Raw genomic sequence first — 11,133 nt, 5'->3', positions numbered from 1 at the left:
GCGTTAATATCTATGTACATAATAGTCAACCTCGACATACATACAATATATAGATATTCATACATCAACACATACTAGCCAGTGCAAGGTCTGCCCACTGTTTCATGCAGGTAAGCGGGATCGACTGCGTAGATTGTAGGCCCCATGCATATGGTTCAGTTAAAAGAGCTTCCTTTTTTATGGAAGCTTCGATAGCTCAGAGCGTATCATGGTTAGTCTTGCAATTTGCGGGCGAATCGGTACCACAGGTTCGAGTCCCAGCAACGGCATGGGACAATTTGTGAGGCCAGAAAGGATTTAATTATCCCCTGCGCCAGTGCGTTAATATCTATGTATGTAACAGTCAACCTCGACATACATACAATATATAGATATTCATACATCAATACATACCGTACATGGTTAGTCATTGCATTTGCGGGCGATCGTTACCTAGGTTCGAAGTCACAGCATTCATTCATACATACATATGTACCATACATAGTGTGGGTCCCCCCCTCTCCCCCCCCCCCCCCCCCCCCCCCCCCCCCCCCCCCCCCCTCCTAATATAAAATCCTGGTTAGGCCAGTGCCTCTACACCGATTTTTCTCTCACTAATCATTAACTCAGTACCAGGATAGACAGTCCATAGCTCAGGATAATGTGGTTGAACCATAACGGATTTAAATCGAGTTACCGGCCTCATTAGTTAAGCCATCGGACATAAGGCTGGTAGGTACGCAGCCCGATATCGGCTTTCACCCAGAGCAAGTTTAACGACTCAATGGTCAGGTTTAAGGCCACTACACCGATTTCTCTCTCACTAACTACAAGCACGCTGTCCTGGACAGACAGTCTAAATAGCTGTGTGTATGTTCGTGTGTGCCCAGGACAGCGTGCTTGACCCTTAATTGGTTATAAGCACGAAATTAACTACAAATGAGTTAAATGAAATGAACGTTAGAATGAAATGAGCGTGTTTTCGATGCGCCAACATCATTAAATGTCTTAAACTGTGACTTTAGTCCACGGTGACAAACTGAAATCTGTACGTCATGCCAAATACAACAAATTACCCAGAGAACGTTTGCTTTGTTTTACACTAGTAGAACACATTTATTAATTAATCATCGGCTATTGGATATCATACATTTGATAATTTTGGACATATAGTCTTAGAGGAAACCCGTTACATGTTTCCATTAGCAGCAGATCTTTTATATGCACTTTCCCATAGACAAGACAGCACATGCCACGGCTTTCGATATACCAGTCGTGATGCAGTATTTAAAGGAAACGAGCTACATATTTGTTTGCTATTTTGTTTTCTTATGGAGGTTTTTGTTTTTTTTGGGGGGTGGGGGGGGGAGGTGGGGGGTGTTTTTAGTAGCAGTGGATCTTTATGAATTTTCACACAGACAGGACAGCACACACTACGGCATTTGATATACCTGTATGGAGCATTGGTTAAAACATAAATTCAATCTGACATCTGACATCTTTCGGAGTTTCTTTTTATGCTGCATACTTAAACAATATTTTACCAATATTTATTTACATGCTTATATACCACTACGGTTTCAAGCATCTTAAACAATATCAACGTGTTTGGCGTTCGCGAGTAACAGAAGTTAAAACATACCCGTACACTGAAATAGTTTGTGTGTGAAGGTCGTCTCATGTCACCGTTTACAAGAATAGTGAATTTCATACTTGAGTCAGCTAGGTCAGATCCCTTCCAACCTTTGCGCGCCCCTTACCTTGAAAAATATGACCAAAAATAAAAATTACTACGTAAAGCAAAACAGTAGAACTTTAGTTTGATGATTTATATTAAATCAACAAATTAAAAAAACCACACCAAAAAAACAACAACAAAAAAACCCCCACAACAAACCACAACCTACAACAAAAACACAACAAAATGAAAGAAAACGCAAACACACACACAAAAACCACAAATGAAAAGAAAAAAAAATAAACCCAACAAAAAACAAAACAAAACCACAACCCACAACAAAATAAAAAAAAAAAAAAAACAAAAACACAACCCAATGTTTACTTTCTACCGGATTCTTTCAGACTAGCGACCTACCGACTGAGCTTGATCTCGCTCCATTCCAGCGTGAAGACGCGTTACGTTATTAGTAGCAACACGTTGGAAGCTCTTCATATATCCGTGCATTCGTACAGACTTTACTTTGTTTTATTGTGATACCATCTCGTATCCTCCGGAGTCGGGCCCGTCCGCACCATTATACCAACCCATGACGACTGGACTATACCCTAGTCTGATTCTCTCTCTCGTTCAGACGGATCCGGCTTCTCAAGATCTGTATTTCAGCACAGCACTACACCTTCAACGTGTATTGACTGTCAATCTGGGGGTTTTCTTGACGGGATGCAACCCATCTCGTCCCTACAAGCTGTGCACCCTAACGGCCGTAACGAGGCCACTCACGTGGACATATAGATCGGACTTTAAACTTTTTGACCGTCGTTCAAACGTTTGTGTCGAAATTACTTTCTTGTTTTAATATTATTAAATAGTCCGATCCTCTCACCTTTCTCTTATTTATTTTTGGACTGTCCTTCTAAAATGCTCCAAATTATATAAATATTTGACCGAGCAGTCAATTCTTTTTATTTTTGGCTTCTTTTTTTATTAACTTTTTTTTACTAATTGCTATTTTCAAAATTCTGCCCATTTTCAACTCTACCCCCCCCCCCCCCCCCCCCCCCGCTCCATCCCGAGTCAGGCCACCGATCTTATATAATTTCTTTTGACCACTCGATCTAATCTAGTGAACAAATTTAATGAGTAGAATTTTCTTTATTAATTACATTGATTAGAGATGCGCATCAAAATTTTAAAGGCCCATTATTTAATTTTTGGATGTAAATTTCAAAATTGTCCGCTTAATTTTTTTCTGTCCCGGGACAAGCCCCTAGCTATCCAGAGACAGGCCCCGGGACGGACATGCTCGAAACTCTAGTGGTATATGAGCATGTAAAAATTATTCGCACTCGCACTCGCATTCGTACTCAATAAGGGCCGGGGGTTAGCTCAGTCGGTTGAGTGCTCGCCTGAGGTGCTTGCGTCGCAGAATCGAAACTCTTCAGTGAATCCATTCAACTGATTGGGTTTTTTTTCGTTAAACCAGTGCACCACAACTGGACAAATGCCGTGATATTGGTTTTCCTGTCTACGAGAAAGTGCATATAAAAGATCCCTTCCTGCATTAGGAACAATGTAGCAGGTTTCCTCTGATAACTACGAGTCACAATTACCAAATGTTTGACATCTAATAGCCGACACCACGACTGGTACATCTTTTTTTTTTGGTACTCAACATTAGTTCAAGGTCATAGTCATATACTCAGGGAAATAAATAAATGGATCACACATATAGTAACCAGGTCTGTAGGAATGATACCTGGAGTGTGTGTGTGTGTGTGTGTGTGGTGTGTGTGTGTGTGTGTCTCTCTCTCTCTCTCTCTGTGTGTGTCTGTGTGTGTGTGTGTGTGTGTGTGTCTGTGTGTGTGCGAGAGAGAGTGTATATGTGTGTGTGGCTCTCTCTCTCTCTCTCTCTCTCTCTCTCTCTCTCTCTGTGGCTCTCTCTCTCTGTCTCTCTCTCTCTCTCTCTCTCTCTCTCTCTCTCTCTCTCTCTCTCTCTCTCTCTCTCTCTCTCTCTCTCTCTCTCTCTGTGAGTGTGTATTTCTGTGTTTGTGTGTGGTTATGTGTGAGTGCGTCTGTGTGTGTATGTGTGTTTGTGTGTGTGTTTTTGTAAATGTGTGTGGTGTAAATGTGCGGGAGGGGGGAGGGCACAATCTCTAGTCAGTGCTTCACAGCCACTAGTGAGGTGCACAAGTAATAGTTTTACCTTTATTTAGCAATCTGATTAAAATTAGCTCTACTGGGTCTACCAGTAGATCTAACAGCATTGTATGACTCCCATGTCCAGGTGACATTTCATCTATAAATAACAATTTAAATATCGGCCAATTACACTTCGCCTTTTATAACGTTAGTCGGGAGCATACATATTCTAAAAATATCGGGCGAGACTATTTATGCAATAGGCGAACTTGTTGGTCTATTTCAACATTGAAAAAACAGGGGGAAAAGTGTAGTAATAAACTCTGGATTGTATACTAGCATAAACAGATTTTATGGCTATACCATCACGGGGTTTTTTTCCCGTCTTGAAACGAATTTTATATACAATTTTATATTGAAATTAATTTCCGGCATACTTCGTAATTCACCCGAATAATTTCGTATACCCTCGACATAATCCCGAATGTTTTCAAATTCCCAGACTGGAGCTCGACGCGGTAAGATGTGTTTGTTTCGCTTGTGCACACTGCACGTGCTTTCGCGGCTCGACTTGGGGATCCTTCACTTCGTTGTTTTTGTCAGCGAAGTGAAGTTTTCTACTGGGATGTATGCGGCCATTGGAACTGATTGAACGCTGGAACGCTTCTCGTTTCGACAGTCTGCACCACCAGTAGGTTGGATTCGCTTTTAGCGAGATTCCTCGCTTCCACGTCATTTCTCCATTTGACTATGTTGACTCGTATGACGGCCATTCTGCAGAACGCCACGGTTGTTCGCGTTTAGTTTCTACATGTCCGAGCCTGTCCTAGCAGCACTGGAATATTGACCGCCCCACTCTAAGAAGCAATAGGAAGCGGGGTCGGCCCCTACTACTCTTTTCTAGACTTTACTTTGTTTTATTGTGATACCATCTCGTATCCTCCGGAGTCGGGCCCGTCCGCACCACTATACCAACCCATGACGACTGGACTATACCCTAGTTTGATTCTCTCTCTCGTTCAGACGGATCCGGCTTCTCAAGATCTGTATTTCAGCACAGCACTACACCTTCAACGTCTATTGACTGTCAATCTAAGGGTTTTCTTGACGGGATGCAACCCATCTCGTCCCTACAAGATGTGCACCCTAACGGCCTTAACGAGGCCACTTACGTGGACATATAGATCGGACTTTAAACTTTTAGACCTTCGTTCAAAAGTTTATGTCGAAATTACTTTCTTTTTAAAATATTATTAAATAGTCCGATCCTCTCTTCTTTCTCTTATTTATTTTTGGACTATCTTTCTAAAATGCTCCAAATTATATAAATATTCGACTGAGCAGTTAATTATTTTTATTTTTGGCTTCTTTTTTTAAAAATTCTATTAACTTTTTTACTAATTGCTATTTTCAAAATTCTGCCTATTTTCAACTCTACCCTCCCCCTCCCCCCTCCCTTACATCTCAAGTCAGGCCACCGATCTTATCTAATCTCTTCTTGACCACCCGATCTAATCTAGCGACCAAATTTAATGAGTAGAATTTTCTCTATTAATTATATTAATTAGAGATGCGCATCAAAACTTTAAAGGCCCACTATTTAATTTGTGGATCTAAATTTCAAAATTGTCCGCTTAATTTTTTTTTCTGTCCCGGGACAAGCCCCTGGCTATCCAGAGACAGGCCCCGGGACGGAAATGCTCGAAACTCTAGTGGTAGGCCTATATGAGCATGTAAAAAGTATTCGCAGTCGCACTCAAATCACTGGCATGATTTTGCAAAGTAAGGTTTTGATTGGTCGAATGAAAGGTCAACTGGACATGAACTCCAACGGGCTGCTGTTAGATCCACATGTAATAGTGGAGCTAATTTTAATTAGATTGTTTATTTATATAGAGGACAAACAAATTTACATTTTCGCCCTCGAGTGGATGCGTGTGCCATCCCAGTCCCCTCGGTTCCTACGAGCTTAGTTACAGCAAATAATGATCGCATCAAAAACACTCAATCCATGGTATCAGAAGTTGACCCGTGTTACTGGCAGTCAGTTTGACATTATCGACATTCAGTCCCACATTTAAGACATTTACAATTACAAACATTGCTATGTTAACAGTGAATTAAATTTGGTCTCCAATTTCCATGTAATCCCTTCTTTCTATTGGTATATTTACGTATGGAAATAGGGTAAACTGATCGTGGGTCGGTTGCTTCCTTCTAGTGTTAAATGAAATTTTGCCATCAGGTAACACTGGATGTGTAAAACCCTAGAAACACAGCTTGAAAGCTAGCCTACTAGTCCAACACAAAATCAACTTCCTCTACAAATCACACCTTCTTGACGTTTAACATACTTCTAACACTATTTTTAGGTTTTCATTCCAGACATTTTCATAAATCATATACCATCGACGTCCCAAACTGCGTTCACGTAACGACAAAAACACGAATACGATATTTACGGAAATAAAACCTCACAAATGAACGACAAGCAGACGTCAACAAAACAAATGTTAAGTGCACGAACCGTGCACGAGAAAACAAAGTGAACGGAGTTGGAAGCATAACGCAGTTAGAGACGTTGACGATACAAAAAAAACGACTTCGCAAATTGTTTTAAATAATAATAATAAAAAAATAATTATAATAATTATAATAATAAAATAAAAACATAAAAGCCCCACATAGTTTTTATTTTGATTAGGACTTTAACACGAAGGGAAAGGAATTACTGTTTAACGACACCCCAGCACATTATTTAATTAGTGGATGGTGTTTGCGACATATGGTTTAAAAAAAAAGTCATGGACAAAATTCCGCTTCTGCCATATGATTACTATAATTACAGATTAGCAGCAATTAGAATTTGACGGACAAGATAGCACATGCAACGGCTTACTAATAGTTAACTAAGACAAGTGCCTGATATGTTTTTTCTTTCGTCTCTCGACGTTGTACTGCTAAAGAAAGTGCTTATCATCGTTTACATACCAACCTTTGTATGCATTTGTAGAATTTATTTTCCCCGGATTGAGCATTCGGGCAGTATTTGGTTAAGCATTTTTACATTGAACTTTACTTAGAAAACAGAACAGAACAGAACAAAACAGAACAAAACAAAACAAAACAAAAACAAAACAAACACAAACACAAACAGAAATAGAAACACAAACACAAACACAAACAAACACAAAGATAAACACAAACTGAAACAAAAACAAACACAAACACAAACTGAAACACAAACAAACACAAACACAAACTGAAACACAAACAAACACAAACACAAACTGAAGCAAAAACAAAAAACAACATCAATTTTTTTTAATCAACAACAACAACAACATTCGCTTCCTTTTTGAAAGCCATCTGTCTTAACAGGCTTTAGCGCTTTATAACGATTGCCATTTGTTTAAATATCAGGTAAAATGAATATTTATATGACCGGATTAATAATAACATAATGACAATTGGCCAACTATTTTCAGGTCAGTTTGCATTCTAAGTATTGTAAAAATATGGCGACGTTATGTTAGGCTCAGACTACCAACATCTCCAAAGATTAATTTGGGTATCAAGAGTGAACTTCAAGACCTTAGCACAAGAACAAACTTGATCCTTCGGTGGATACCATCCCACTGTGGCGTGCCAGGTAACGAAGAAGCAGACAGGCTATCAAAAACGGGAAGCAGACTCCAGCAGATATCCAATCCTACATCATGCTCAGAGGTGAAAACCATCATAAAGAACAACTTTAATACCATCTGGAAGGCAAGAATGGAAGTGTGGGTGGGGGGGGGGGGATGGTGGGTGGGGAGAGGATTACGTTGAAACCCTGGAGAGGACACAGCAAGTGAGAATTGGGCATTGCCGCCTACTTTCCCACCTCTATAGACTCAAACCTGCCCACTCTGATTAATGTCCATGTGACAAAGGTGCCCAAACACCGGAACACATCCTTCAGTTCTGCCCACCACACAACACTCTAAGACAAGAAACCTGGCGGTGTCCTGTGCACCTCAAAGAAAAACTTTGGGGACTGGCTACGTCCTTTCGACGGACAGCACACTTCCTAGTGGGACCTGGAGCCTATTTCACTAAACATCGTAAATTTACGTTTACGTGTAAAACTTACACCTGTCGTACGTCTACCTCTACGTGTACGTTTACTCCATTTCACGAAGGCAGTCGTAGAAATACTACTAACTTACTTTGCACGTAAATCTACGCCTGCTTTCTTTTGCAGTTCATTTAGCATAAATTTGACATCTAAAGCCGATTATTAATAAATCAATGTGCTCTAGTACTGTCGTTAAACAAAACAAAACATAACTTTTAAAAGAAAGAACGAATAAACTAGATAAAGTTTGGAAACCACCGTTTCCGGTATACCAACACACGGTTGTACTGTACCAAATAAACTCCTATAGGCGATAATGTTAACCTATGTAGTTAAAAACACTATATTGTGGGTCAATTCCCTATATTTGCTTTGGGAGTGTGTGGGGGGGGGGGGGGGGGAGGAGGGAGCACTGATAGATCGGGTACAAACTCTGTATCAGATTTTGGGTTACAATGGTAAAAATTAATGTGATAAAAAAAAAAGTCTCACAAGAGTGTGTGTGTGTGTGTGGGGGGGGGGGGGGGACGTATCCCCAGGCCCCCTCCGGTTCCTACTGGCCTGACTTGGACAAGTCGATATGCACTTTAAAAAAAATAAAAAAAATATGGTGATTTCTATTCGTGTTTTCCAACAAAGTAGTAGATATACTGCATAAAGGGTCTGCATTAAAAAAAAAAAAAGTCATGTTCACCCCATGGATCCGCAACTAAAATTTTCCCAGGTCATAAACGAGCTTATTGTTTGTGTAGGCAAAATGCAAGATGACTTTTGTGTGCAGTGGCGTAGCATAGGTTGCCAGCGCCCGGGGCAAGGCAAGTATTGCGCCCACTAACCAGTGGACCGTTAGCACTACCCGAGTCCCTTCCACCAGTCCAGAATTTTGCGCCCAGGGCAACCGCCCCGGTGGCCCTTCCCATGCTACGCCACTGTTCGGGTGTATTTTGGGTGGGGTGGTTTGTTTTTTTGTTGTTTTTTGGTCTAGACAACTTTCACCCCCCCCCCCCCCCAAAAAAAAAAATAATAGTCAGTTGACCAGGCAGTCATTTGTGCATGGATATATCTTTTATTTCTAAATTTCAGAGAAAATATGATGTTGAATTTTAAAAAGATGAAAGTAAAATATGGTACAGTACGTCAAATATAAGTTTTAAAATAATACATTTGATAGCAGGGGCGGATCTAGACATTTGTAAAGGGGAGAAGGTGTAACAGAATTGTAATAGGAGCAAGCTGAGCAAGGCAAATGAGCCGAGGTCCGAAATATTCGTAATGAAGACAAGAAGAGACGCGTTTTCAGGGCAGTTTACCACACACCCATGTCCAGACCACGGTATGGCCCTGCGTTTAATGGGAGCTGGTACAGGAAATAGGTACTAGGGAAAATATCGTCTGTTTTTTTGCTGCATACATTTGCATATATCAAAAAATATGCAGACTCGTCTTAACAGAACGCTATCAGCCTATTTTTGTTTAACGACACCACTAAAACACATTGATTTATTATTCATCGGCTATTCGATATCAAACATTTGGTAATTCTGACAAGTAGTTTTTAGAGGAAACCCGCTACATTTGTTTCTTAATTCAGCAAGGGATCTTTTATATCCGCTTTTCCACAGACAGGAAAGCACATACCACGACCTTTGACCAGCTGTGATGCACTGGTTAGAACCAGAAGAAAAACAAATCAGTTGAATGGACCCACCGATGTGGTTCGATCCTGTGACGCTGGCACCTCAACCAATTGAGCTAAATCTCGCCCTGAGTGGATCAAATGACATAGGTAACAAAATTGGCTATCACTGGATTAATAAAGGGAGTTAATTTGTTAAACACTTTACAAAAGCAAAAGTGTTACCATTTTATGAATTATTGAAGTGGATGTAGCAATTTATGTGTGCGACTAGTTGTGGTCGAGGGCACTCTTAGATTTACGTCTAACTTTACTCGTAACTTATGTTTAAACTTTGTGAAATGCTCTTCAGTCGTAGATTTACGTTTACGTGCAAAACGTAGCTTACGATGTTTAGTGAAATTGGCTCCAGGACTGAAAGTCTAAGCATGGCTTTGAGATCGCAGAATCAGAAGACGACTACCGACTGCTACCAGAAAGCTGGCCACCGTTCTGCTGTCACGACTTCAACAACTATCCAGTTGCTAGTCTTAATGTTCTTATAACTCGATTCTCGTCGAACCCATTAGTTGTTAATCTGAGCACACCCGTCCAAGTCGGGAATGGGGGAAATTGCAACGCAAGCGTCGAGTTGGCCAACTTTCTGCTGGCAGTTGGTAGTCGAAGCCTAGCATTAGTGGTCGCAGATCCTGACATAATTTTTATTTCATTGAATATCATCAGACAAAAAGCAATTTCACTTCGTGATTCCAGTTGCTCCAGGGTGACTTTCAGGTCATAACGGATCGTGAAATATGTGGATCGATGACGTATAACTGAGAAATTTTAAAAAATCTAGATGTACACAGGACAATTTGTGGACCTGTGAAAATACCGTGGGTTGAACATCATGTAAATAATGACATACGTGCTGTATCTTATAGCAGTATCTGATTTCTTCACCCGCGTGTGACATTCAGTTAAAACAGATAAATATATGCTTTATTTACATTAGGCTCAGTGACCTTTGGGCACAAGCATGTTTTAAATAAATAAAAAATGTTGCACAAAAAATAGACACTATACATGTTACACTTAACACCAATGGCAGGACTGGTAATAATAGAGAGTTTAGGATTTCTCCACGTGAGCTCCTGCGTAACGAGCCTCATACGTGTGACGTGCATGTAGGTCAGAAACATCTCTTTGCACGGGCGCGTGGTTCATGTTTGTTTACGAGTAGAAGACGATTCACACGTAAGTAACATGTGTTCCCTCAACAAAGTCCATGTAGTAAATGTACATGAAATTAACAGCGAAGCAATATACATTAACTTAATATGTTGAAGAACATTATGAAAGAACGAAAGAAAGGTTTAAGTTAACGACACACTCAGCACATTTTATTTACATTTATATGGCGTCAGACATGGTTAAGGACCATACAGATATTGAGAGAGGAAACCCGCTGCCGCCACTTCATGGTCTACTCTTTTCGATTAGCAGCAAGGGATCTTTTATATGCATCATTCCACAGACAGGGTAGTACATACCACGGCCTTTGATATACCAGTTGTGGTGCACTGGCTGGAACGAGAA

This window comes from Gigantopelta aegis, chromosome 6 (genome assembly GCF_016097555.1).
Source record: "Gigantopelta aegis isolate Gae_Host chromosome 6, Gae_host_genome, whole genome shotgun sequence".
NCBI classification, from domain to species: domain Eukaryota; kingdom Metazoa; phylum Mollusca; class Gastropoda; order Neomphalida; family Peltospiridae; genus Gigantopelta; species Gigantopelta aegis.
The sequence above is the reverse complement of the archived record's forward strand: the minus strand, read 5'-3'. Positions refer to the sequence as shown.